Source organism: Cicer arietinum, chromosome 2 (genome assembly GCF_000331145.2).
Source record: "Cicer arietinum cultivar CDC Frontier isolate Library 1 chromosome 2, Cicar.CDCFrontier_v2.0, whole genome shotgun sequence".
Lineage (NCBI taxonomy): Eukaryota > Viridiplantae > Streptophyta > Magnoliopsida > Fabales > Fabaceae > Cicer > Cicer arietinum.
Window position 1 is genome coordinate 34,088,650 of NC_021161.2, and position 10,725 is coordinate 34,099,374.

Below are 10,725 nucleotides of genomic sequence, written 5' to 3' on the forward strand. Positions count from 1 at the left end.
ACTCTTGATAAGGGGATTTTTGTTTGAATGGGTCGCACTGCCTTTATTCTATATAATAAGAATAAAAGAGGTGCCCCAATTATAGTTCGAATCTCAAGGAGGGTGTTCCAGTATTACGAGATAACTATTGGCACAAGAATTTTCTATCTAGCTTTCTTCTACATTTGATAGTAAGCAGGATGATCGTGACTTTCATTCTTGTGAGTGACTATTCTTCATCATGACTTACTTTTAACATTGAAAATAAAACAGCTAGAACGTCAGCTAGTTGATTATATTGTTGAGGGGAGGGACATGATGGAAAATGATTTCAAATTTTTAGACATTTGTCTAATATGTACATATAAATGGTCATCTTCTTATCCCAAATTTTACATTCATGATTCAACTGGTAGATGAATAGGTCAAATCCCAATATGCTTTCAACATTTCACTTTTGATTTGTAGGCAGTTAGAATAGTCATGGTACAAACTTCAAATTCCTCCAAGTGATTGGTATATTCAAAGTACAATTAGATAATGATAAAGATAAAACAACCTTTTCTAGGGGATTAACATGACGTTAACTGCATGTCCCAACATATTGAGGTCCATCCAAATAAGGGATTTTATTTTTATCGTTCTCATCCCCTTCATTGGAATTAATAGCATGACTGAAATTGTGTAATGAAATCTTAGCAAACTTATTTATGAATGAACTACTTACAAATATGTATGGTATATGGTTAGAATAAGAGAAAGACATATAATATTGGGTAATAAATGGTTAAATATATGAGGGGTAGAAAGGAAGAGACAAAAAAATGCATTTAGTGATATTATAATATTAAGGAAACAAAAGTGTGTCAATATAATAAAGTATTGTAAGACTTTATACTTAGCAATATTATTGGTGCTTCAGAATTAAAATTCACAAGAGAACTTGATAATATCTTCATTGTCGACTTTTCCCCTTGGATAAACTCATTAAATATATGCAATATCATCAATGTCTTCAACAAAATATTTAGTCGAGGTTTTTTCAATTGTCCTTAAAGGTTCATACAAGATTTGATATTTTTCTTTAGATTGGTGAATTTTTTTCATGACATTAAAGTAGTAAGCGATAATGATGAAAGTTCAACATAAACGGCCCAACTTCTAGAGGTTCACCTGTGGCGAAAAGCCAAAAAAGTATGTCCATGACTTAAATATAGGGGCTGGAGGATGAAGATGAATCTCATTAGTATCATGTTCAGATCTTGTGGACAAGTAACTTGAGGTAGACCTAGATTAAAGGTAAAAATTGTTAGACTTATGAAATCAAGGGGTAAACATGAGTTTTACGTATTCATCCATGATTCAGATAATCTTGTTAGACTTATTGATGTTCATCCATGATATAGTCATATGGTATTTTAGTTGATTCAGATAACCTTTGCATGCTTCAATTCATCCATGATTTTAGCCCGAGAACATGTTCGGTAAGGGTGTCATGATACTTTTTTTTTGCCATTTTTTTATTTTTTTTTCTTGAAGGAAAATGTTATGAGAAAGTAAGAAAGTGAATGCAATGATTGTGCATTTAATTGAAACATTTTACTACCTCCTAATATGCAGTTACTTTTTTCTAAAAAAAATGAAAAGAAAAAGAAAAACATGTTGTAAAATGAAATAAAAGATGAAACATGCATGATTATGCAGTGCATTATGATAAAAATGAGATATAGATAGGGTAGGTTTTTTTCATGTATACATGTGCCCTATATGGTTCTTTTCTTATTTGATGGGTGGCTCTATAGTTCTATGGGTGGCTCTATAGTTCTAAATGAGCTCTTAGAGCACATAACTCAATTCTAAAATATTAAACCAATTAATAGGTAAACTATTAAAATGGAAATATTCTAGAAAAGGTCAACTCTAGATGACACTTTCATGACAACCAAACAGGATGTACATCTAGAAGATTATCATTACACAGTCTCTAACTTATCTTAGGTTTGCACTCAGCCTGGGTATAGAGCTCACTCGTAAGTTGTGAGTCGTGTTAGGATAGTGTATAGAAAAATAAATAAAATGAAATAAAAAATCGTTACAATGCAAATAAATTAACAAGACACATATAATTATATTCACAATATAAGAAAAAAATAGGGGTAATATAAATAAATAATAAATAATTATATACAATTAATTAAATTGGGTTGGACTCTCAAAAGTCCCAAATGAAGTCGCCAGCTGTCGCGTCCGGTTTGTCCGCGAAAAAAGAAGTTGCCACCAATTTTATTTTTTTAAAAGGGAAAATTAGATAAAACCTAAAATAAAGTTCTTGAACAAAAAAAATGGATTCGGGAGTCGATTACGAATAGGGAAAATAATAACACCCTACATCGTCCGTTAAAACGGTTACCCTATAATTAAATGTATATATATTATTTAATTATTTATTTTACCCCTAAAAAATAATTAAAAACAAAAAAAAAACAAAAAAAATTATTTACATTAATAAAAGAAGGAAAAATATTTTTTTTTTATTAATTTGGTTTGACAAGGGAAAAATCTTGCTCCAAAGCATCCCCAGGTGCAACAGGGAAATCAAAACACACGTAGTTCTTGGTAGAAAATATTTATGTGTTTTCTAATTTTTATTATTAATATTTTATTTATTTACATATAAAAAAAACGTAATAAAAATAATAATAAAAAAAAAGGTTAGATGTATGTTCATGAATTATACCTTCTATTTTTGTTTTAAAGTAAAAATAAAATTGGTTTTTTGCATGGCAGTATGTGAACGAGGCAGATGGACACGACGATGAAGCAACTTTGTTAAAGGATTTGTTCGTACGTTGTCGGATCTGTCGTGACACAAAAACCACCAACGATTGGAGGTGAATGATATGGCACGACAAGCGAGGATGAATTTCATCCGACGATAGCGACCATTAATTATAATCCTAAGGGAAAAACCATTTATCTGTTGTTATGATATTATTTTATAATTATTTGATAAAGACGTAATATGAGTTTTCTAATATATTACAATAGGGTGAAATTTATTTTCTTAGTTTATAAATATCAATTAGTTATATATTTTTATTATTATTTTATGTTGCAAAGAAAACAGTTTTAGGAATAAATAACTTTAAAAAACAAATGAAAGCTTAACATATGCGTTTATTTTTTTTATAAACAGAAAAAAAGAAATATTTTTTAAAATGATGCAATACAAAGACTATTAAAGCAGAAAATTAGAGGAAAAAACAATAAGAAAGTGATACCTTAGTGATGAATTGGTTTTTTTTTGTTGGTCTGATTTTCTCCCGATCAGATTCTCTTCTCGTCTTTTGCCTAATAATCTCTTTTTTTTTTTTTATGTGCTCTCAAATTGTGCTCCAAATTATTCCCCATTTTCTACTCTTGATGTCGACTATTTATAGATTTTTGGGTGTAGGTTACAAAATACAAAAGAATAATTGTCAATTAATCACTATTTTTATTACTATTAATCTATTTCTCTTCGGTTTCTTTTCATTCAAATGATACTCTGATTTTTATGTGCATCAATCCATTTCTTTTCGATTTCTTTTCATTTAATTTGATCATCATTATACCGATTTTTTCATGACCATCAATTTATTTCTTTTCAGTTTCTTTTCATTCAATTTGATCATCATTAGACCAATTTTTATGATCATCAATCTATTTCTTTTCGGTTTCTTTTCATTCAATTATGTACCTTTATTTATATTTTTTTATATTTTAAAAAATAGTCTGAACAGAAATTAAAGAAAAACAAAAACTAAAAACATTTGTGATTGTCTAATGTTTATAGCCCTAATTATTTATTTTTATATATTTATTATTATTATTATTTCCTTTTTTAATAAAAAGTAAAAAATAAATTAAAACCAGACGAAATCAGGTGTCAACAAATCTTATCACATTTGTTGAAGGTATTTCTAATATTTTGACATGTGTCAATATCATTTCTCAACATATAAAATTACATTCAATTTATAAATTATTCTCATTATTTTGTATGAATGATGTGTGTGGCGTATTTATATTATTTATTCGTGTTTCGTAGAAAACCTTTAGTGTCTCTTATTTCAAATATAAAATAAAGTGAATTAATAAAAATAGATATTAAAAAAAACCTTTAGCGTCTCTTATTTCAAATATAAAATAAAGTGAATTAATAAAAATAGATATATTTAATTTAAATATATCAGTTTTATTAACTCAATTTTCTTTTATATTCAAGACGAACCAGAAAGAATATGCTATAGACTATAGTAATTATTCTTACTTGTTTGGCACTTGGTGCTATCCAAATTGATCCAGTCATAAGCTTTGACATAGACAGAGCCATACAAAAGTTTGCTCAAAACTGTCATTCCTGGTGATCATGAAGTGGAAATTCTTTCCTGCTGGAAGACAGAACACACAATCTGCATATATTCATAAACTTCACAAGTATTAAACTAGATCACTTGGTGGTTAACTATGATAAAATATAACTAATTACATTAGGGAATTGAAATAAATAAAAAATATGTGACCACGAATTTGGTCACGACATCAAAGTTTTTAATGTTTCTATAATGTAATTGCAATTGAAGTTATATCTACCGCATTTGATTTCGATTCGCCATAAGTAAAGACTGCGATTGAACTCTGATCAATTAAATTTGATTGTGATTCTCGATAATATCAGAAACATGAAGGGAACTATATGTTATTTAGACAAAGCTATCATAGAATAATAACTTTTTTCTACTTACAGAAAAATTGTCACATTCATGAATATGAATGTATGTTATTTCAGAGAAGCTTTGTCCACAAAGCAATCCCCTGCTGCCATCAACGTTTGCATCTGATGTAGGACAATCGCAAAACCCGAACTCGTCCATTCCTACATTTATTGCTTCAATTTTGTCTGCAAATTCATTGACCTCAAACCTACAAATGTCTTTTCATTGTCATACTGTATTGAATCAAATATATATAGAAGTTAGTAGAAAAATATGAAGAGAAACAAAACAACCCAAGTATATATATTTATTTTAGGCAACCAAGTATATTCTTCATGACATGTAAATTATATATTACATATAAATACTAGCACTTGATTCATAGTCATCATAAAAATGGTAAGAGTATAACCTTATAATATGAAGAGTCGAAATTTAAATCACATTGAATACACAGTTGTAAAATGACTATCAGTATCATTTTATTAATAATAGTTTTTTAATCTTAATTTAGAAATAAATAAATAAATAAATATACTATTTAGAAACCAACCTAACAAATTTTTCAGGTAATGAATCTGTAGAAAATTTGGATGCCTAGAAAACAAAGCATAGCAAGCATCATATAGCATCTGTATTTTTATTTTTTCCATTGTTTTATTGTTATTTGTAGTCCTATAATTGTGTTGTGGGGCAGATCATTTTTAAAGCATAACATGTAGATGGACGGTGACTCCACTATAAAGGGAAAGAACATAGAATAAGTGAAAAAAGCGGGACTATATGAATAATGTTTACTAAACCTTGGGCTTAATCTGACTTAATATTATATTACAATGGGCTTCTTTTGTTTCAATTTTTTCTCTTTTGGGAAAGGGAAAGGTTTTTTTATTAGTCAAGGTGGGCTTTAGGTGTAGTCAACAACAAGTTGGAAAAGAAATGTAAGCCACCATTATAGTCTTTAAGATATTATTATTTTGTTTTTTCATTTTTATAATTACAATTTAGGATTAAATATGTTTTTAGTCACTATAAAATTTACACTTTTCAATTTTAATCCTATAAAATAAAAATACAACTTTTAAGTTTTACAAAATTATCTAGCAAACAACTTTAGTGTCAGCTGAAACAAAATATCTAGAATTGTTCTTCAACTTTAAAAATTTTAAATAATTTTTTGTAAGTATGTTTAGAACATTATAAAAATTTCCTCCCCAAAAATTTAGAAATTTTTAACTTGAGATGAATTCTATATGATTTTTTAAAATATACAAAACTGAATTTTTTAGATCAATTTTTGTGGGACAACTTTTTATTTTATTGGGAACATGCTTGTAAAAATTCATTCATAAATATATGTTGACTTAATGGCAATGACTAAAATTCCATGCATAATAATTTAATAGAGACTAAAAGTTGTATTTTTATTTTACAAAGATTAAAATTAAAATTTGCAAATTTATTAGAACTAAAAAATATATTTAACCCTACAATTTTAAGACAACTGCAAAATATAGTATAAAACTAGTTTACACTAATACTACATGTTTTATTTTCTCTTAAACATTTCATAGTTGTTAAAAAACGTTTATAGTTTAATATTAATTATTGTATACATATGATGTCTTATTGTTTTAATATCTAATTAATTTTTTTATAAATTTTTAAAATTTATATTTGACAAAAAAAATGTATTTTAATAGGTTGGATTCAACTCGACTTTGATTTATTATTAAGTTTGTCTAGAGTTTTTGAAAGTTTGTTGTGATTTACAAATCTATTTATTTGTGTATAAATGTCTTAAAAAACTAACGTTTAGTGTATTTGTGTATACATGTCTTAAAAAACTAAGGTTTATAGGGCTTAATTCTGATTTATTTGTCTTTAACATGATATTTTTGAGAACCGAACCTATTGAGATAATTTATTTAAACTCCATTTTACTATAAAACAACCAAATATGTCAAAATTTTATATAAGTAATTGAAAATGTTAGTATGTATATGATTTGAGAAAACATACAATTTCATATAAATAATAATAATAATAATAATAATAATAATAATAATAATAATAATAATAATAATAATAATAATAATAATAATAATAATAATAATAATAATAATAATAATAATAGATATGTAACACACTAATGACACCATAATCCCTTGCTTGAAATGCATGAAATTTGCAATGCAATTGTTGTGTGACTATTCCGACCATCCATTTTGTTGTTTTGAAATTTGATGGGAAACTTCAAGAATCCAATAGAAACTAGAAAAGCGAACATAAATAATGAACCGGCCTAATTATAACTTTATATCATGTTAAAATTTTGATAAAAATCATGGAAAAAAGATATATTTAAATGAAAAATAAATTCTATATATTGATTAAATGCTAAAAGATATAAATAAATACACGATATGCTCTATCACTCTGTCTGGTAATATAAATTCATCGTTGATGATTTATAGTTCATAACTATTAAGTTAATTGAGTATTTTATAAAATTAGTGATTCAATTAGGTTAAAAATATAAAATAAAATAAAAAGAATATTTTTAATTAAAAATAAATTTTATCAATTAATGCTTAAAATATTTTAAAAGTAGTAATTTAAAATTTATCAATTGATATATTTTTTTTATGTATTTATATATTTTCATTTAAAATAAATTATTTACTTTGAAATATTAGTTATTTTAAAATTTAAATTATTTATAAATAATTTAAAGTTATAATAAGTAAATTATTTAAAATTATTATTTATTAAAATTATTTATAAAAATCAAATATTTATAAATAAACTATTGATTTAAATAATTTTAAAATTTTAAAATTATTTATTTTAAATTATAATAAATAAAATATAAAGGGTAAAAAAAATGATTTTAGTTATCATGAAAGAATAAAATTAGATGAAAAAATAATAAGATATAAACTATAAACTCATAAACTATTTGAATAAGCTATAAACTTGTTTTTCGACGTTACCGAACAGAGCTATAATATAGAGCTAATGAAGATTTAATGAATTTAATCATCACCTAAAAATTAATTTTATTTAACTTTTATATTTAATTCTAATTAACTTTTATATCTAACAAGTAACTTGAAATCTGACATTTTTCAGTACAAGTTTTTGAAAATCTATTATTTTTTAAATAGTCAATGTTAATAATTAGTTATTAATTTTATTATAAAAATTGTTGATTATATGACTTCATCTATTTTTGTAAAACTATTAATACTAACTATTTAAAAAAAAAAAAAAACTCTAGACTTTGTCGTAATTTAGACCAATATAGATTCTTCTCGGATAGTGTCACTATGCCCAGCTTTTTTTAAGCTTTTCAAAAATCAAAAGATTCGTGAAAAAAAAAAATATCAACAAAACAAGAAGCGTTGCTTGAAGTATAACTAACAAATTGTTTTTAACAAACCCTTGTTTTGTTCATTTATGCGGCTAAAGATAATAAGAATTGAGTATTAATTACCTACACCTGCAAAGATACTAACTAATATATAAAACTAGGATTGAATGGTAACTTTAGTGCCAAAAAGAGTATCATGTGCACATTGAAATTGATAACTACACATAATTTTAGTATAGTGATATGTTATGGTAGACACCATCTGAGATTTATTTTTGTAATCCCATCTTCAAGTATATAATTTGGTGGGATTTTATAATTTTCTTATAGAGGATGAGTAATTGTTTTTCGCTATGATGTTGAATTTGAAATGTCTTTTCACTTTGATGTATGAGTAAAAGTATCTTTTGTATTTTTATTAATAAAGTTTTTTCACTTATTAAAAAAAAAAACTCTTTTAGAACTCAATTATAAAAAAAAGTATATAGATTTTTGAACTTAAATATAAACAAATGTCAAATTATATTGGATATATTTAATGTTACTATTCTAAAAACATCTTTAAATTAATTTGTTAATGTTGTAAGGAGATAATAAATACAATTAGGAGTAAGTTAGTATATTTATTTAATGTTTTACATGACATAAAAAAATTTAAATTCTTCTAATTACTTTTCTTATAAGTATACCGAACTAAATCAGTTTTTAGTCCTAATAAAATTTAAAATATTTATTCTACTGTTTTAGTCATTGGTCGAACGAAACATGCTTCAACTTTTAAAATTTTAAATGATATTTTGCAAATATGTATATAATACTTTAAAAATTTCATGCACTCAAATTTATAATTTTTTAAATGTCATATCTTCGAGATAAAAGTTATTAAAAAAATTGAATACAAATTGAATTTTAAATTCATTTTTTGTGGAGAAATTTTTTATAATGTTGTAAACATATATACAAAAAAATCATTCAAAAATATATGTTGATTTTCAAACGGAGACTAAAAATACTTGCATAATAATTTTGTATAAATTAAGAATATAATTTTTATACGGAGACTAAAAACAAAATTTTAAAATTAATTTAATTGGGAATTAAAAATAATAAGTGAAGAGGGAGCAATCTGTGTCTAGATGGAAGAGGCCACATTGTGGATTCTTAGAGGTGTAAAACTAATGCAACTTTCTTCACATATTCTCACATAACTGAGTTTGGGAGATGCATTTGGAATGCGCAAGCAAGTTTTATCTGTGTTGGAATACTTGAATTTGATTGGATTGACTTCTTGGTGGCGTTTAGCCTAAGGAATTTGAAGATTTAGCCGGCCATGGTCCAGTTGCGTACGTAGTCGTTGTCTCGTTGATATAATAATTATTTTAATAAGCGGTTGTCTCGTTGATGATTTCTTTTGTTTGAACGGGAGCCAAAAAACTTTATCAACTTTTACTTTTACCTTTTAGATAACGATTTAACTTTCACGTGATTTTTTAATTTAATTTTAAATAACGCTTATATTTTTATTTTATTTTAATATTTTATGTTTTTAAATAATTGCGATGTTACTCTTTAACTGCATTTTCGTTAAGGTAACGTTAAAAAACTCTCAATTTCGTTTTTTTCTTCACAATTCCAAAACTGTTTTTTGTACTTCTCCTCTCTCACACATGAAAGTCCATTTGAATGATAAGAAGACGAAATTGAAGAACAAACTGTCAGAATCAAACTTGAAGAAATCGTAAACTCACATTGACAGAAGAATAAGGTAATGTGTTTATTGATTATGATGTTTAGTGATTCTGATTTATTGTTTTCTTTTTCTGAATGCTTTTATAGTTTATATTTTTGTTTTAGGGTTTAGTTGGGTCCTTATGGTATTTATTGTTTGCATGCGTTGATTCTTGAATGAGTTGACTCTTGCATGTGTTATTTATTGGGATCTAGGGTTTGTAGTTCACACATACATATTCCTTCTTCTCATGAGGTCAGGTTTGTGGTCCTACCATTTAACTATAGTTTTCTATTAATGAGTTTTTTTTGTCTTTCAATGCATAAAAAGCAGAATGGATGTTTTTTTGTTGATGTCCACCATGGAGGGTATTTTGTGGATGACACAATGGAAGTGTATGAAGGTGAAGTGTCAAATTGAAAACGTGATGCCGACAGGTGGAGTTAATTTGAGATTTTTGATATTATTAAAGAAATGGGGTATCATGAAGTTATTAGTATGTGGTATATATGAGGTGTATGATGAGAAAAAAAATTTGAAAAATGAATTGGGCTATGGAAATGGTAAGTTATACCAAGTCAAATAGGAAAGTGAAGTTATATCTTATTCATCCAGTATCTTAGTCCATATTTGTGGCTATTGTGCAAGCTGAGGCCTAAATAGATGAAGCTAAATAGACCCATCAAGAAGTTGTCCAAATAAGAAATGATACACATGAACCAACCCAATATGCAACCCAAACAGAAGACAATATTGGGTTTGATAATGATGATAATGCCTTTAAAGTAATTTTTGGAGACTCAATGAAAAATTTCTCATGAATTATGGGTTTGATGAGGTCCAAATAGGTGGTGATGGACTTGAAGGACAAGGGGGGGCGGGGG

General features: G+C 26.0%; 1 long non-coding RNA gene across 1 annotated transcript; it reads right to left on the minus strand.

The window, feature by feature from the left end:
• Positions 1 to 214: 214 nt before the first annotated feature.
• LOC140919293 (uncharacterized) lies at positions 215 to 5,159 on the minus strand. Its single transcript, XR_012161967.1, has 3 exons — positions 4,767 to 5,159; positions 4,292 to 4,433; positions 215 to 1,267 (listed from the first exon to the last, which is right to left on the minus strand). It is a non-coding gene; the product is annotated as an uncharacterized lncRNA (long non-coding RNA).
• Positions 5,160 to 10,725: the final 5,566 nt, after the last annotated feature.